The sequence below is a fragment of the Gopherus evgoodei genome, chromosome 10, assembly GCF_007399415.2.
Source record: "Gopherus evgoodei ecotype Sinaloan lineage chromosome 10, rGopEvg1_v1.p, whole genome shotgun sequence".
In the NCBI taxonomy this organism is placed as follows: domain Eukaryota; kingdom Metazoa; phylum Chordata; order Testudines; family Testudinidae; genus Gopherus; species Gopherus evgoodei.
In genome coordinates, this window is record NC_044331.1 from 71,417,467 (window position 1) to 71,431,642 (window position 14,176).

Genomic DNA, 14,176 nt, shown 5'->3' on the forward strand with positions numbered 1-14,176 from the left:
TTTGCCCTGACCCTCCTTCCTCTCTGCCATTATAGCCCGTGCTCCCTCCTGTTTCCAACCCATCTCCCAGGTCTTGTTCCCCACTTACCTGTGGGCTTTGCTCACCTGTCCCCGTCGAACCTAGTTTAAAGCCTAAACTATGTTCTGTATAAGTGTCCTATTGGTAAGCCAGAAATCACAGGGGAGATTGTCAAAGGCAAAAACAGGGGTGAGGCACCCAACTTTGAGATTCAAACATATCAGTGCCCTTTTTGCCTTTGAAAACTCCCCTGTGTGGACTATTGGCACACATTAGTGAGTAAAGGATATGTGCTTTCCTGCAACGTGTAAGTGTACTTTCTTGCTGGCTCACTAAAATAAAACCACCTACTTATTTTCCAATCAGATCACTGGCATGATGATCCTTGTTTAAGTGCTGCGGACAATGAAAGGCACGTAGCATTAAGCTCTGTACTGAGAAATTCAGTCAAGGCAGATCTCAGAAAATTTAGCTATGGAAGCTTTAGCTTTAGAGGATGTTTTAGTTATTTTGTTTTGAAGTCACATTGTGAAAATGTTTACAGGCAACTGTGCGTTCGTTTAGCTGTTTAAACAGCAGGCTATTGATTTTCTTTCCCTCCCTCTTTTCTCTCCAGACTCCAGGGAACAAAGTTCCTCCTTTTTGAACATAAAGCAAGAAAACTAAGTAGCTGTAAGTAAACCTGAGCAGCTCTTTCATGCTGAATCCTTGCTATACTTTTGAAGGTTTTTGGATTGTAGTGTTTCCTCTCAGCTGTAACCTGATCCACTCTGTAGCATACTAAAACCACTCCCTGTTTATTCTCCCTGTCTCTGAAAGTAGGAAGCAGTTTAGAAACAAACCCTATCATACCACACATATTTGGGGCATGTGTAGAGTGGGAAAATAAGTCATGGTTAAAAATGGTTTGGATAATATGGCTCTCCCCACACACACCAAAATGTGAAATTTCATTCCCCAAAGTACTCAGGCCCAATGTCTGTGACTTGCAAGATTCAGTCCTGGCCCAGTAAAATATTTCCTATGGATAAAAATGTCGTAGTACTGCATAGTACTGGAGAAAAGATTCCTAGCTGCCCCCTCAGACTGAGCAACTCATTTGTAACCATGGAAAGGCCAGAGTTAGCAGACTTGAAAACTGTGGCATTTGCAGGCAAAGAAAAGATTGTTGGTCATTTGTAGAGGTTTTTATGTTTCCGAGCCCTGCATAATAAGATGAGTGGTAACTACTTTGGCTGTACTGGTGGAGGGATATGCAAAACAGTTCCAATTAAGAGAAAAAAAATAAAGGAAATCTTCTAAACATTCCTAGAACAGTTTCTAAAACCTGTGTAGCATGTACAAAATAGGATAACCTGCATGACCTCCTTATGCTATCCACCCGCTCCATGTAATACAGCCATTCCAAACTTACGCTGATAAAAATGTGTGTCGCACCCCATCATATATTTCCCCGTTGACAGAAAGAGCAAGAGAGAGCAAGAGCAATCCAGCTGCTGTGAATTCCCACTACTTTTAAGGCATAAATTAGGTGGAAGTTTTCCAGGTTTTTATTTTAAAAATTGAGGTGCTCAAGAGCCTTGGCACTAAACAAGCTCCATCTGTCTTAAAAATGTACCCAGTACTGGCAACAAGCCCCAAGGACTCACAGCAAGTTGGAAATCTTGGATAGGACACAGCAGTCTACCAGGTGTCTTCTAAAGTAATGGGAGGATTTCCAAAAACAGTTCTTGTTCCTCTCTTCTCAATGCAGCTGGATGGATGCACTTGGCAGAACCAAAGGCTGCATGTCCGTGTGTAATGAACTAGCCCTGAACGTTATTTTTCTAATGGAAGGGTTTCATTACAAACTTCAATCTGGCCCAAGTGAGCTGAAAGGTTCACAAACTCTTCCTCTTTACTTAAAAAAAAAAGAGGGGTGGATGGGGTTGGAACAATCTTGACCTACATATTGCCCCAGTCCCCAGTCTATTGAATAATACCCAGGTCTGGAACCAAGATGCTCCATCTTGAAATACGGGTACATATGAGGAGGTTGTTGCTCAGTGCTGTGCAGATGAGTTTGGTGCTGTCCAAACTGAGTCCTTGGTATCTTCCAGATTGTCCTGTAAAGGGCAGAAGGACATCTCTTCCTGTAGGGTGATAGCACTGCCTTGCATTTGCTGACTGGCTCTTAACTAGCCACTTGTCTTTTTCCTTCTCAAGTTTTCCTCCTGTCTCAGACACTACATCATGATATTGTAAAAAAAAAAAATAAAAAAAATTTACTAAACAATCAGGGCAGGAATCCACACGTCTCCAGGGTTTGCAGATGGCTGATGTATGCTCGGGCATGCACTGAAATGGTTCCATTTTGCCACACTGAGATCTGGATTTCTGCCAGTTTCAAGTTAGTGCTGCTCTAGGGAAAGAAGGAAGAATGGAGGGAACTTAACTTGTCTCAGTGCAGTGATTAATCTACTGCTTGTCACTACCAATGAATTACTAAACCGTCTGTCTCTGATAGCTCCCTGTGATCTTGTGTATGTGCTTTGATTCCCATTGTCTTTTTCCTTGGATCTCAAGAATGCATCTGAAGGAAGCAGCAGATGTTGCCCAGAATTCCAAAACCAAATGATCTCCCTGCTAATCATTCATTCATGCTTCATTTTTTGATTGTTCCCTGAAGAGAGAACTCTTTCCACTCTGTTTTTTGCAGTCAGTGCTTGTCTTTACAATATCCTTATATTGGTACTATTTGTTTATTTTTGTGTTTATTGCTGAGTAGTTTCTCCTTCTGGTAGTCCCTCTTAAAATGGTCTTGTTTATTTTTAATACTTTCCATGTATGTATTCTTTCTGTCGTGTAAAAACCAGCTGGACCACAACTGTTAACAATAACAATGCATTTCTGTAATCATCTCAACCTCTCAGAATTTAGAAGAAATGAAGAATTCATGACCTCACAGGAAATCATATTCTTAAGCGCATGATGGGCAAACTACTAATATTTTAATTTGATTGCTGTCACAGGGTGGATTGGGCCTTTAAGAGGGAACTGCCCCAGCCTACCTCTGCGGGATGTCAGGTGTTTCCCTATCAAGACCAGAGAGGAACAGGAAACAGGGAAAGATGCTTAGGAAACTGCAGAGCATGGGAGGGAATGGGGCGAGAGAGAGAGTTAAATACTGTGGTCTGTGACCTTCTCAAGGCACTCTGAAGAGGTGAAAACAGAGGCAGGGTGCTGCAGAATGACCTCTGTCCATGAGAGGCTCTCAAGAGATAATCAACTCTGTTTAAGTCATTTATTGTGCCTTTAATAAGCATTTTACAGGCTGGCAAATTCTGGGCATGGAGAACAGTTTCTTGTTGCCCATCACTGAAGTGCAACTATCTCTGAGATGGAGACTGGGAACTCTTAAACAGCACACAATGGTTCTGAAAGAGGATCTTGAAAGTATGGGAGGGTTAGTTCCTGGAAGCAATATGGAGGAAATTTACTTGTCCTTGAACAAAGAGGTTCATAATATGGGGATGCTCTTTCAAAGCCCTCATTGTTTTGGAACTTGGGACTTGCCATACTGGATAGAAGAGCTGGTTGAAACCTTAGCAAATTTTGAGATCTCAGAGAAAAAAATGAAATTTGTAATTTAATTTTAAAATAGGGAATATTTTCCACAAAATCTCTGTAGTTTTTCCTCTATTTTTCAATCAATCATAGAGCTGGTTGAAATTCTTGCAATGATCTTTTTTTTTTCACTTTGGACCTCTATCTGCCCACTATTTTATCTTCTGTAGTCTTGCCTGTCCTAGAGGCACGTTTATTACAGGCACATTTATTACAGGTGGAAATTCTATCAGTATTTCAGTGTAAACCCTGATTTTCATGGTTCAATTAAATCAGATCATGTTGAGACTTGGGGAGTTGCAGTTATCAGCTCCAGACTTTTTATATAATTTTAAAAATTTCAAAGCCATTTTAGAGTTCCCACATGAATATATTTCTAGCTAATTCTTCACCAAAATAGTTTTAATTATATTTTTTTAGGAAACTAGAAGCTAATGCTAATGCCGACTCATTCTCTGGCGAGTTGAAAATATTTAATATTGGCCATACATGATAGTTCATTTTTAAAAAATACAAACAAGCTTTTTACAATAAGAGCTGCAGAAACCTTGTGGTGAAATAGGACACATTTAGGGCCCCGATCATGAAAAACTTACACACTTAATAGTTCCATTAAATCCAAAGGGACTACTCACATGTGCAAAGTTACTTTTGTGCCTAAGAGTTTGCTGGATGAAGGTCTTAACAAGTAGTATTTTAATTATATTAAAAGTAATATAGCCACTAGTTTGTGGCAGAATTAAGGCAACCTCTATTGCAAAGGTTACAAAACAGGATGTACAGAGCACAAATCTTTACATATAGGCATCCTGCTGGTAACAACTGAGGTGCAGTAGCCTGTTGTTATCTCTCAGTTTTATGTGTAGTTTGATCCCTAGGGCTGTATGAGATCCCTGCCCTTTCCTCCTGTACTTTATTAGTAATGGCTGAGAGTGCTCCTGCTCATAAAAAATGTGTGCATTACTTACCTGATTTTTCTCATATTTTTCTTATGAAAAAGGACATGGCTTCTGAAGAATTTAAATGAATCCTCTCATGTTTCTGGACAAATTGGAGAAATGGTCTGACGTAAACTGGATGAAGTTCAATAAAGACAAATGCAAAGTGCTCCACTTAGGAAGGAATAATCAGTTTCACACATACAGAGTGGGAAGAGACTGTCTAGGAAAGAGTATAGCAGAAAGAGATCTAGGGGTCATAGTGGACCACAAGCTAAATATGAGTCAACAGTGTGATACTGTTGCAAAAAAAGCAAACGTGATTCTGGGATGCATTAACAGGTGTGTGGTAAACAAGACACGAGAAGTCATTCTTCCGCTCTACTCTGTGCTGGTCAGGCCTCAGCTGGAGTATTGTGTCCAGTTCTGGGCACCACTTTTCAAGAAAGATGTGGAGAAATTGGAGAGGGTCCAGAGAAGAGCAACAAGAATGATTAAAGGTCTTGAGAACATGATCTATGAAGGAAGGCTGAAAGAATTGGGTTTATTTAGTTTGGAAAAGAGAAGACTGAGAGGGGACATGGTAGCAGTTTTCAGGTATCTAAAAGGGTTTCATCAGGAGGAGGGAGAAAACTTGTTCACCTTAGCCTCTAATGATAGAACAGGAAGCAATGGGCTTAAACTGCAGCAAGGGAGATTTAGGCTGGACATTAGGAAAAAGTTCCTAACTGTCAGGGTAGTTAAACACTGGAATAAATTGCCTAGGGAGGTTGTGGAATCTCCATCTCTGGAGATATTTAAGAGTAGGTTAAATAAATGTCTATCAGGGATGGTCTAGACAGTATTTGGTCCTGCCATGAGGGCAAGGGACTGGACTCTATGACCTCTCGAGATCCGTTCCAGTCCTAGAGTCTATGAATCTATGTTTCATTACAAGGGGCTCCTCTTGTGAGTAGATTTACTCCCTTGCTTCTCATCTGATTGCAACCCAAAGGAGTAGAAACCTAGCTGGAGTAAAGGGAATACAAAGAGAGAACTGTATGATCTAAGCCCCCTTCTATTTAAATATCCCTCCTCATTTTTCATATGCCTGGTGTACTTTAAGAACATAAGAAGGCCATACTGGGTCAGACCAAAGGTCCAACCAGCCCAGCATCCTGTCCTCTGACAGTAGCAAATGCCAGATGTGCCTGAGGGAAAAAACAGAACAGGCCATCATCAAGTGATCCATCTCCTGTCGCCCATTTCCAACTTCTGGCAAACAGACGCTAGGGACACCATCCCTGTTCATCGTGGCTGATAGCCATTGATGAACCTATCCTCCATGAACTTATCTAGTTCTTTTTTTAACCCTGTTACAGTCTTGGCCTTCACAACATCCACAGGTTAATTGTGTGAAAAAATACTTCCTTTCGTTTGTTTTAAACCTGCTGCCTATTAATTTCATTTGGTGACCCCTAGTTCTTGTGTTATGAGAAGGAGTAAATAACACTTCCTTATTTACTTTCCCCACACCAGTCATGATTTTACAGATTTTACAGATCTATCAGACTCTCCTTTAGTTGTCTCTTTTCCAAGCTGAAAAGTCCCAGTTTTATTAATCTCTTTACATATGGAAGCTGTTTCATAACCCTAATAATTTTTGTTGCCCTTTTCTGAACCTTCTCCAGTTCCAACATATCTTTTTTGAGATGGGGCAACTGCATCTGCATGCAGTATTCAAGATGTGGGTGTACTATAGATTTATATAGACCAGGGGTGGGCAAACTTTTTGGCCCAAGGGCCATATTGGGGTTATAAAACTGTATGGAGGGCTGGGTAGGGAAGGCTGTGCCTCCACAAACAGCCTGGCCTCTGCCTCCTATCCTCCCCCTCCCACTTCCCACCCTCTGACTTCCCCCCTCAGAACTCCCAACCCATCCAACCCCCCCGCTTCTTGTCCCCAAACTGCCCCCTCCCAGGACCCCACCCCCTATCCAACAGCCCCATTCCCCATCCCCTGACTGCCCCCCTCACCTTATGCACACCCCCACCCCCGACAGGCCCTCCCAGGACCCCACACCTATCCAACCCCCTCTGTTCCCAGTGCCTCATCCCTTGACCCATATCCACACCCCCGCCCCCTGACAGGCCCCCAGGGACTCCCAAACTTATCCACCCTCGCATTCCTTGTCCCCTGACTACCCCCCCCAAACCTCCCCCCCAAATCCAACCCCCTGACCCCCTTACCATGCTGCATGACTGCAGGGGGGAGGGAATAGCGGGAGAGGGGCCGGGAGCTCAAGGGCTGGGCAGGATGGTCCCGGGGGCTAGATGTGGCCCGCAGGCCATAGTTTGCCCAATTCTGTATAGAGGCAAAATGATATTTTCTGTCTTATTATCTATCCCTTTCTTAATGATTCCCAACATTCTGTTTGCTTTTTTGACTGCTGCTGCCTATTGAGTGAATGTTTTCAGAGAACTATCCACAGTGACTCCAAGATCTCTTTCTTTAGTGGTAACAGCTAATTTAGACCCCATCATTTTATAAGTGTAGTTGGGATTATGTTTTCCAGTGTGCGTTACTTTGCATTTATCACCATTGAATCGACGGTATTGGCCTCCGGGCGGTATCCCACAGTGCACTACTGTGACCGCTCTGGAAAGCAATCTGAACTCGGATGCACTGGCCAGGTAGACAGGAAAAGCCCCGTGAACTTTTGAATTGCATTTCCTGTTTGCCCAGCGTGGAGCTCCGATCAGCATGGGTGGCGATGCAGTCCCAAATCCAAATCCACTTTCTTTTAGTGGCTCGGCATGTAGGTTACACCAACTTAAACTTCTGTATGCACCACTAGATTAGTGGTAAGTAGTTCCACAGGGACCTGACTGGGTGTCAGAGGGTTGACATACATCACCTTACACATCAGTCTGAATGTGGTCATCTCCCTCTGCCTGTCATGGAGGCCTGGTCTACACTACACATTTAAACCGATTTTAGTAGCATTAAACTGATTTAATGCTGCACCCGTCCACTCAACGAGGCCCTTTATATCACTATAAAGGGCTCTTTAAACCGATTTCTGTGCTCCTCCCCGACGAGAGGAGTAGCGCTGAAATTGGTATTGCCATGTTGGATTAGTGTTAGTGTGGCCGCAAATTGACGGTATTGGCCTCCGGGCGGTATCCCACAGTGCACTACTGTGACCGCTCTGGAAAGCAATCTGAACTCGGATGCACTGGCCAGGTAGACAGGAAAAGCCCCGTGAACTTTTGAATTGCATTTCCTGTTTGCCCAGCGTGGAGCTCCGATCAGCATGGGTGGCGATGCAGTCCCAAATCCAAAAAGAGCCCCAGCATGGACCGTACAGGAGATACTGGATCTGATGGCTGTATGAGGAGACAAAGCTGTTCTATCAGAACTCTGTTACAGAAGACGAAATGCCAAAGCATTTGAAAAAAATCTCCAGGCTATGATACAGAGTCCACAGCACAGTGCTGCGTAACATGCGTAACGGAAAGCCAAAGAATCAAATGGACGCAGTGCTGCAGCACTGAACAGCAGCATCCTCTCCCCTCCCCTCCCTTCCCTGGTGGCAGATGGTACAGTGCAGAAGGACTGGTAGCCATCCTTGTCATCATCCTGTGAGTGCTCCTGGCTGGCCTCAGGTGAGGTCGGCTGGGGGCCCCTGGGTAAAAATAGGAGCGACTCCCAGTTATTCCCGGCAGATGGTACAGAACGGCTGGTAACAGTCCTCATCATAACAACTGGGGGCTGAGCTCCATCAGCTCCCCCTCTTTCATGTGTAAAGAAAAGATTCTGTCCTGCCTGGACTATCATAGCAGCTGGAGGCTGCTTCCCCCTCATTTTATCTCACTAAAAAGTCAGTGTTTCTTATTCCTGCATTCTTTATTACTTCATCACACAAATGGGGGGACACTGCCATGGTAGCCCAGGAGGGTTGGGGGAGGAGGGAAGCAACGGGTGGGGTTGTTGCAGGGGCACCTCCTAGAATGGCATGCAGCTCATCATTTCTGCGGGATCTGACACGGAGCAGCTATGCTCTCTGGTACACTGGTTATCTAGTCCACTTGCCCCATATTCTAGGCAGGACTGACTCTATTTTTAGATACAACATAAAGGAGGGAATGACCCAGGGAGTCATTCCCATTTTTGTCTTTGTGCCCCTGGCCGACTTCAGCGAAGGTCAGCCAGGAGCACCCATGACAGCAGCAGACGGTACAGAACGACTGATAACCGTCTCTGCTACCTTGCAAAGGCAAATGAATGCTGCTGTGTAGCGCTGCAGTACCGCATCCAGTACACATACAGTGACAGTGACAAAAGGCAAAACGGGCTCCATGATTGCCATGCTATGGCGTCTGCCAGGGCAATTCAGGGAAAAAGGATGTGAAATGATTGTCTGCCATTGCTTTCACGGAGGAAGGAATGAGTGACATTTACCCAGAATCGCCCGCGACACTGTTTTTGCACCATCATGCATTGAGATCTCAACCCAGAATTCCAATGGGCGGAGGAGAGTGTGGGAACTATGGGATAGCCACGGGATAGCTACCCATAGTGCAACACTCCAGAAATCGATGCTAGCCTCGGTACATGGACGCACACCACCGAATTATTGTGCTTTGTGTGGCCGCGTGCACTCGGCTTTATACAATCTGTTTTACAAAACCAGTTTATGTAAAATCGGAATAATCCTGTAGTGTAGACGAACCTGGAGTCACCAGGGATGCTTCTGCTGAGAGCCCTTGGATGTGCAGGCTGGAGGTGGGGTGTTTCCTATGGAGCGTTCTTAGCTGTGAAGCTTGCTCTGCCTGCTCATTCCCCATAGTTGGGGTTTACTGCCTTTCAGAATGACGCACAAGGCATGCCTCTTTTGAGTCAAGCACTTGTTTGGCTAGTGACTATCAGAGTTATTTATCATAACTGGTTGAGCTGGTGCAGAAGCTTGGATTGTTTGTACTGCATATGATGAGCATTTTAAATGGAATCTGGTGTTACATTAGTTTAGATGCCACAGTGGTGCATGCATAAAAATAAATAGATCAGCCACTGGTCTGATAGCAACTCATGTCTTCTACCAGCTCAACCTGCAGGGGTAGATTCAGTGCAAACATTCTTGTGCTTAGGGAGACATCTGCTGTGTAAACTGCTAACTGCAAACAACATTTTCGTACAGCACACTGCCCATCCCCTCTGGGTCCTGCTCACAAACTGGTGGATTCCCCAAAATCCATGTGGATCTCTGCTGCTGTCAGGGGTGCAGAAGCATCTCTGTGGAAGCCCTGTGTTGCTGCAGCATCTCTGGCTTCCCTGCAGCTCTGCCCCTATTCCCTGTCAGCACATCTTCATGCGGACATATTCTAAGGAAAGTATAATATAGCAAGAGGCTGCATTAACCATTCCACTCCCACCAAGGTAATACACATCCCCCTTGGCTCTGCTGCCCAGCACATGTGCTCTTTGTTGCTTTCCCAAGTGAAGAGCCCTGGGCTTGCTGGGAACCCTTTGCTGCGTCTGAGGGATGTGGGGAATGCTACTGTGGAGGCTATTGACTGCCCCTTTACACATGGGTAGGAGATAATCCATCCAGGGAGAGCCCCCTTCATAAACAGGGATCACCAGCGCACAGACTGGCCCCATTATCCTCTACCATCCTGCATATGTGTTTTGGAAGAGTCTGTTTCAGACAAAATCAGGGAAAACAGGAAGGTGATTTATAACACATGTTGATTTATAAGCGGGTGCAAGCAACTCTCTGTTGGTTCATGAGACTGTGATATTGGAAAGGTTTTGGCCAACTTCCAACTAACATGGACTTCATTTCATTTTCATGCTGCAACCTTATTGACTCTGAAAGCTGCAGAAATTATTTGGGGTTTGGTTTTGCTCTCTTGGACTTCAAAAAAGTCTTATAAAACAGGCTTTAGATCACTTCCTGGCTAGCACTAGTATCACCTGGGTGGGTTTCCTTTTATAATCACAGAGGTTAGGACTCAGCTGCCAATAGAAACTCGCTTAAATGGTTACACTTCTACATGGGAACATGTGGTAGGGAAAGATGCTTAAGATGTTATCCCCACTATATTTATTCACATGTCAAACACTATGGCCTAGATATCTTTCAGATTTGTATTCAGAGAAGGTTGGCCCAGTGGTTAGGACCCTGGCCTAAGACTTTGGGAAACTCAGGTTCAGGTTCTACCACACTTCCTTCTTTCTGTGCTCAGTTCATCATCTGTAAATTAGGGAGGATACCACTGAACTACCTCACTGGAGTGTGGTGAGGCTAAATACATTAAAGGGAGGTGCTCGCAGACTGTGGTGAGCTCCTTGGATGGATCTGTGTGAGGATAATTTTCTCACTGAAGAAGAGCTCTGTGTGCCTTCGAAAGCGTGTCTCTTTCACCAACAGAATTTGGTCCAGTAAAAGCTATTACCTCATCCACCTTGTCTCTGTAATATGCTGGGACCAACAGGGCTACATTAACACTGCAAACATCATTTTCTTACACAGTTCTGTCAGTTATTTGTATGTGCAATTACCGTCGTTGCACATACACTCATTATGTGCATGATCTCAGTATTTCCGCTATCAAGTGCCATAATTATACATACCTGCGATGTGCATATACCGTTAAGAAAATGGGGCCCTCGAAGATTCTGAAGCTCATGGAATCGCCCAGTCTGTAAGTGCAGTTTGAAAATCAGACCTTGTAGTGCTCAGTTAGTTGTCGCAACTGAAATGTGCAGAATTTTAGCAATTCAGCTAAAAGGTGCAGGGCCCACTTCAGTTTCCATGGAAACTGACAACAGCTCACCAAACTCAAGGCAAAGTGTTGGCTGATTATCTGATGATAGTGCTGAGAATTTAAATATACAATAATTGTTTTGAAGCCCTTCACCTTCCTCTTGCTGAACCAATTTCCATTCCTAGTGCATGCAGCAGAGTAGATAGAACTCTGGAAGATTTGAGCTGAGGACGCAGTCTGCTATGCCGTCAGGTCTCCAGAGGTGAAAGACTGATTAGCGTCTTGGCCCTTACATTGTGCTAAGAAAATGGGGTAACTGTCCCAAAATCTAGCAAGTAGAAACTGGATTAATTGAATATGGTACAAACTAGAGGATAATGGTTTATTTGCTTTTTAAAATTCAAAAAATTTGCATCTGAACATCTTTGTTTGTAACCCAGTCTTATAAATTCTAGGGCCAGATTCTGCTCTTGTTACATTGGTGTAGTTTTGGAGTAACTCCACTTACACCTAGATTTATAGTGGTGTAACTGAGAGAAAAGTTTGGTCCATAGAGTGGTCTGAGGAAAACAATCTGAAAAGTTAGTGAGGGAGGTTTAGAATGTGGCTTTAACCCAGCTTGATATCAGAGGCTTGGTCAACACTGCAGAGTTGCGGGGCAGTGGCCAGTGTTGCAGTGGGACTGGTGCAGCTCCATCAGGGGTGTCAGAGCAGCTGATCAATGGATACGCACTGTCTCTGAAAATCCAGCTGTTATCTTTCAGTTAACGTATAGGATGGAGAATTTAACCCCCCCTTATTTAATTTTTATCAAAAGCAGCTTATTGACGTAAGCTGTGGATGTGGAAGAAAAATGAAAAAATCTTTAGTTTTGGCTGCTCCTTTTTCCTATCAGTTTTAACCAGCTCTGCCCCTGAATTTCATTTGAAGTGTGTTTAACCGTAGCTCTCAAACTGAGATAAATGGTCAGTGGTTAGGGACCTGTCTTGAGAATGGACTCCATTCTTTCCAAAGCAGGTACCGAGTATTCCTTGATAACTGACTGAATACAGGTGACAATATTGAGTTGAATTGTGGGTGTTCTACACCAGCACTTAAACACTAATAAAATACATGATCCGTCTCAATCTCTCCTGGCTGCTAGTGTAGCATGGGGAGGTGTATTGGAAATTAAAATGGCTACTACTGTATGACATACCAGGTATAACCAACATGACAATCCATTAGATCAGCAGTTCTCTAACTTTTCGATAGTGTGAGCCCATGTTGTGACCCTCTTCCCTTTAAGTATAATGGAAGGGAAGTGGTTGTCACCTGCCTGGACCTGTGGCCCCTAGGTTGAGAACTCATGCGGTAGACTAGAGGAAGTTACTCAAGAAATAAAAGAAGAAAATCTTAATGTATAACTGAAGCAGTTAGTTTTACACCTGGGTTTATTCAGTGTATTAGCTGTGTTCCAGTTTCTGATGATGTTTGCTTGGTATCCAGGATGCAATTTGATATAATGTCCTATCAATGTGTTTCTTCCCTTACTCTTGTTTTATTAAAAAAAATTAAATTAAAAAAATAACCACACAGAACGCCTTCCCTCAGTTGCGTAAACTTCTTATCTGCGTATACTTTTGCTTATCTGACCTTACTTGCTCTCCTGCTTTCCATGCTCTGCTCTTGGTTTTGGATCAGTGAGTTTAATGATTTTCCTGAACACTTTTTTCTTTCCAGGTCACTGATTTATAAGGTTAACAAAATGAGTCCTGCTGATTCTTGGTATGTTGCACCACTCACCTCACTCTGTCCTGAACTGCTCAATTACCTTTTGTCTTTAGTTTCCAGGGCATTTACTGAGCTCATAGATTAGCTTTTCTGTGCCATGTCAAAAAATGTATTCATGAGTGTATTCTTTTTACTTATAGCCCAGTTTGTTAGGGTATTCAAACCTTCTATTACTGATTTGCCTGTTGACAAGCCCTTTTCGATTTCTGCAAGCAATCATCCTGGTGCTAAAAAAGCACACCCAGTATATTCAGATTTCCTGCCACCAACTTACTCCCTTAATTATCTGTACTTTCAAGTAATAATGATAGTTCCCTACCCAAACTTCCTGCAAGAGCTATCTCTGTTACTCCCAAACCTTCTATTCTCTTCAACTTGTCCTGAGCGATTAGCATTTCCCAATATTTTTCAGCATTGACTTTTACTTTCTACCCTTTGTGTTTAAGCTTTGAAATTATTTGACTTTTGTCACTCTTCTTGCATTGTTCTAAAGAAGAGAACAGATTATTTCCTGGGGTTTGCGTTCCTTTTTGCAATTCTTTTTTCTTGATACCATTTTTTATTTCTCTCAGTAATTGATCTCTTTCATGTATAGGTCAGTCCGTCACCCTATCCATTTACTTATTCCTTTTCAACTCGGAGTAGCCCAGTTCCTACTTTCCTTTACATGGTGGATTCCACACCCCAACCAATGCTTGGTCCGATCACTTTTGTGTGGGCTCAGTCATGCCACTGTAGAGGCTGTGGGGTACTGGGGAGCTGATGCAGTGGTGCTAGCAGGCATATGTCCCCAGAGTTGTTTGGGGGTGAATGGAGGATGGAATATATCACAGTGTAAGTAGTTCTACTTCAGTAAAGTCCTGCCTGTACCTTCAACCTACATCCCTTTCTCTGGGGCATCTAGTGCTGCCAGTACATGTTCCCCTATTACCTGCAGGCACATTCTGGCCAACTCCAGTGGAAGTGTGATAGGGTATAGGGGAAGAGAGAGGCTCCCTATATGCACTCCCCCAACTCACTGCACCTGGGTTAGCATGTCCCACAATGTATTATGTATGAAAGGGACACAAATGAATATCAAACATCA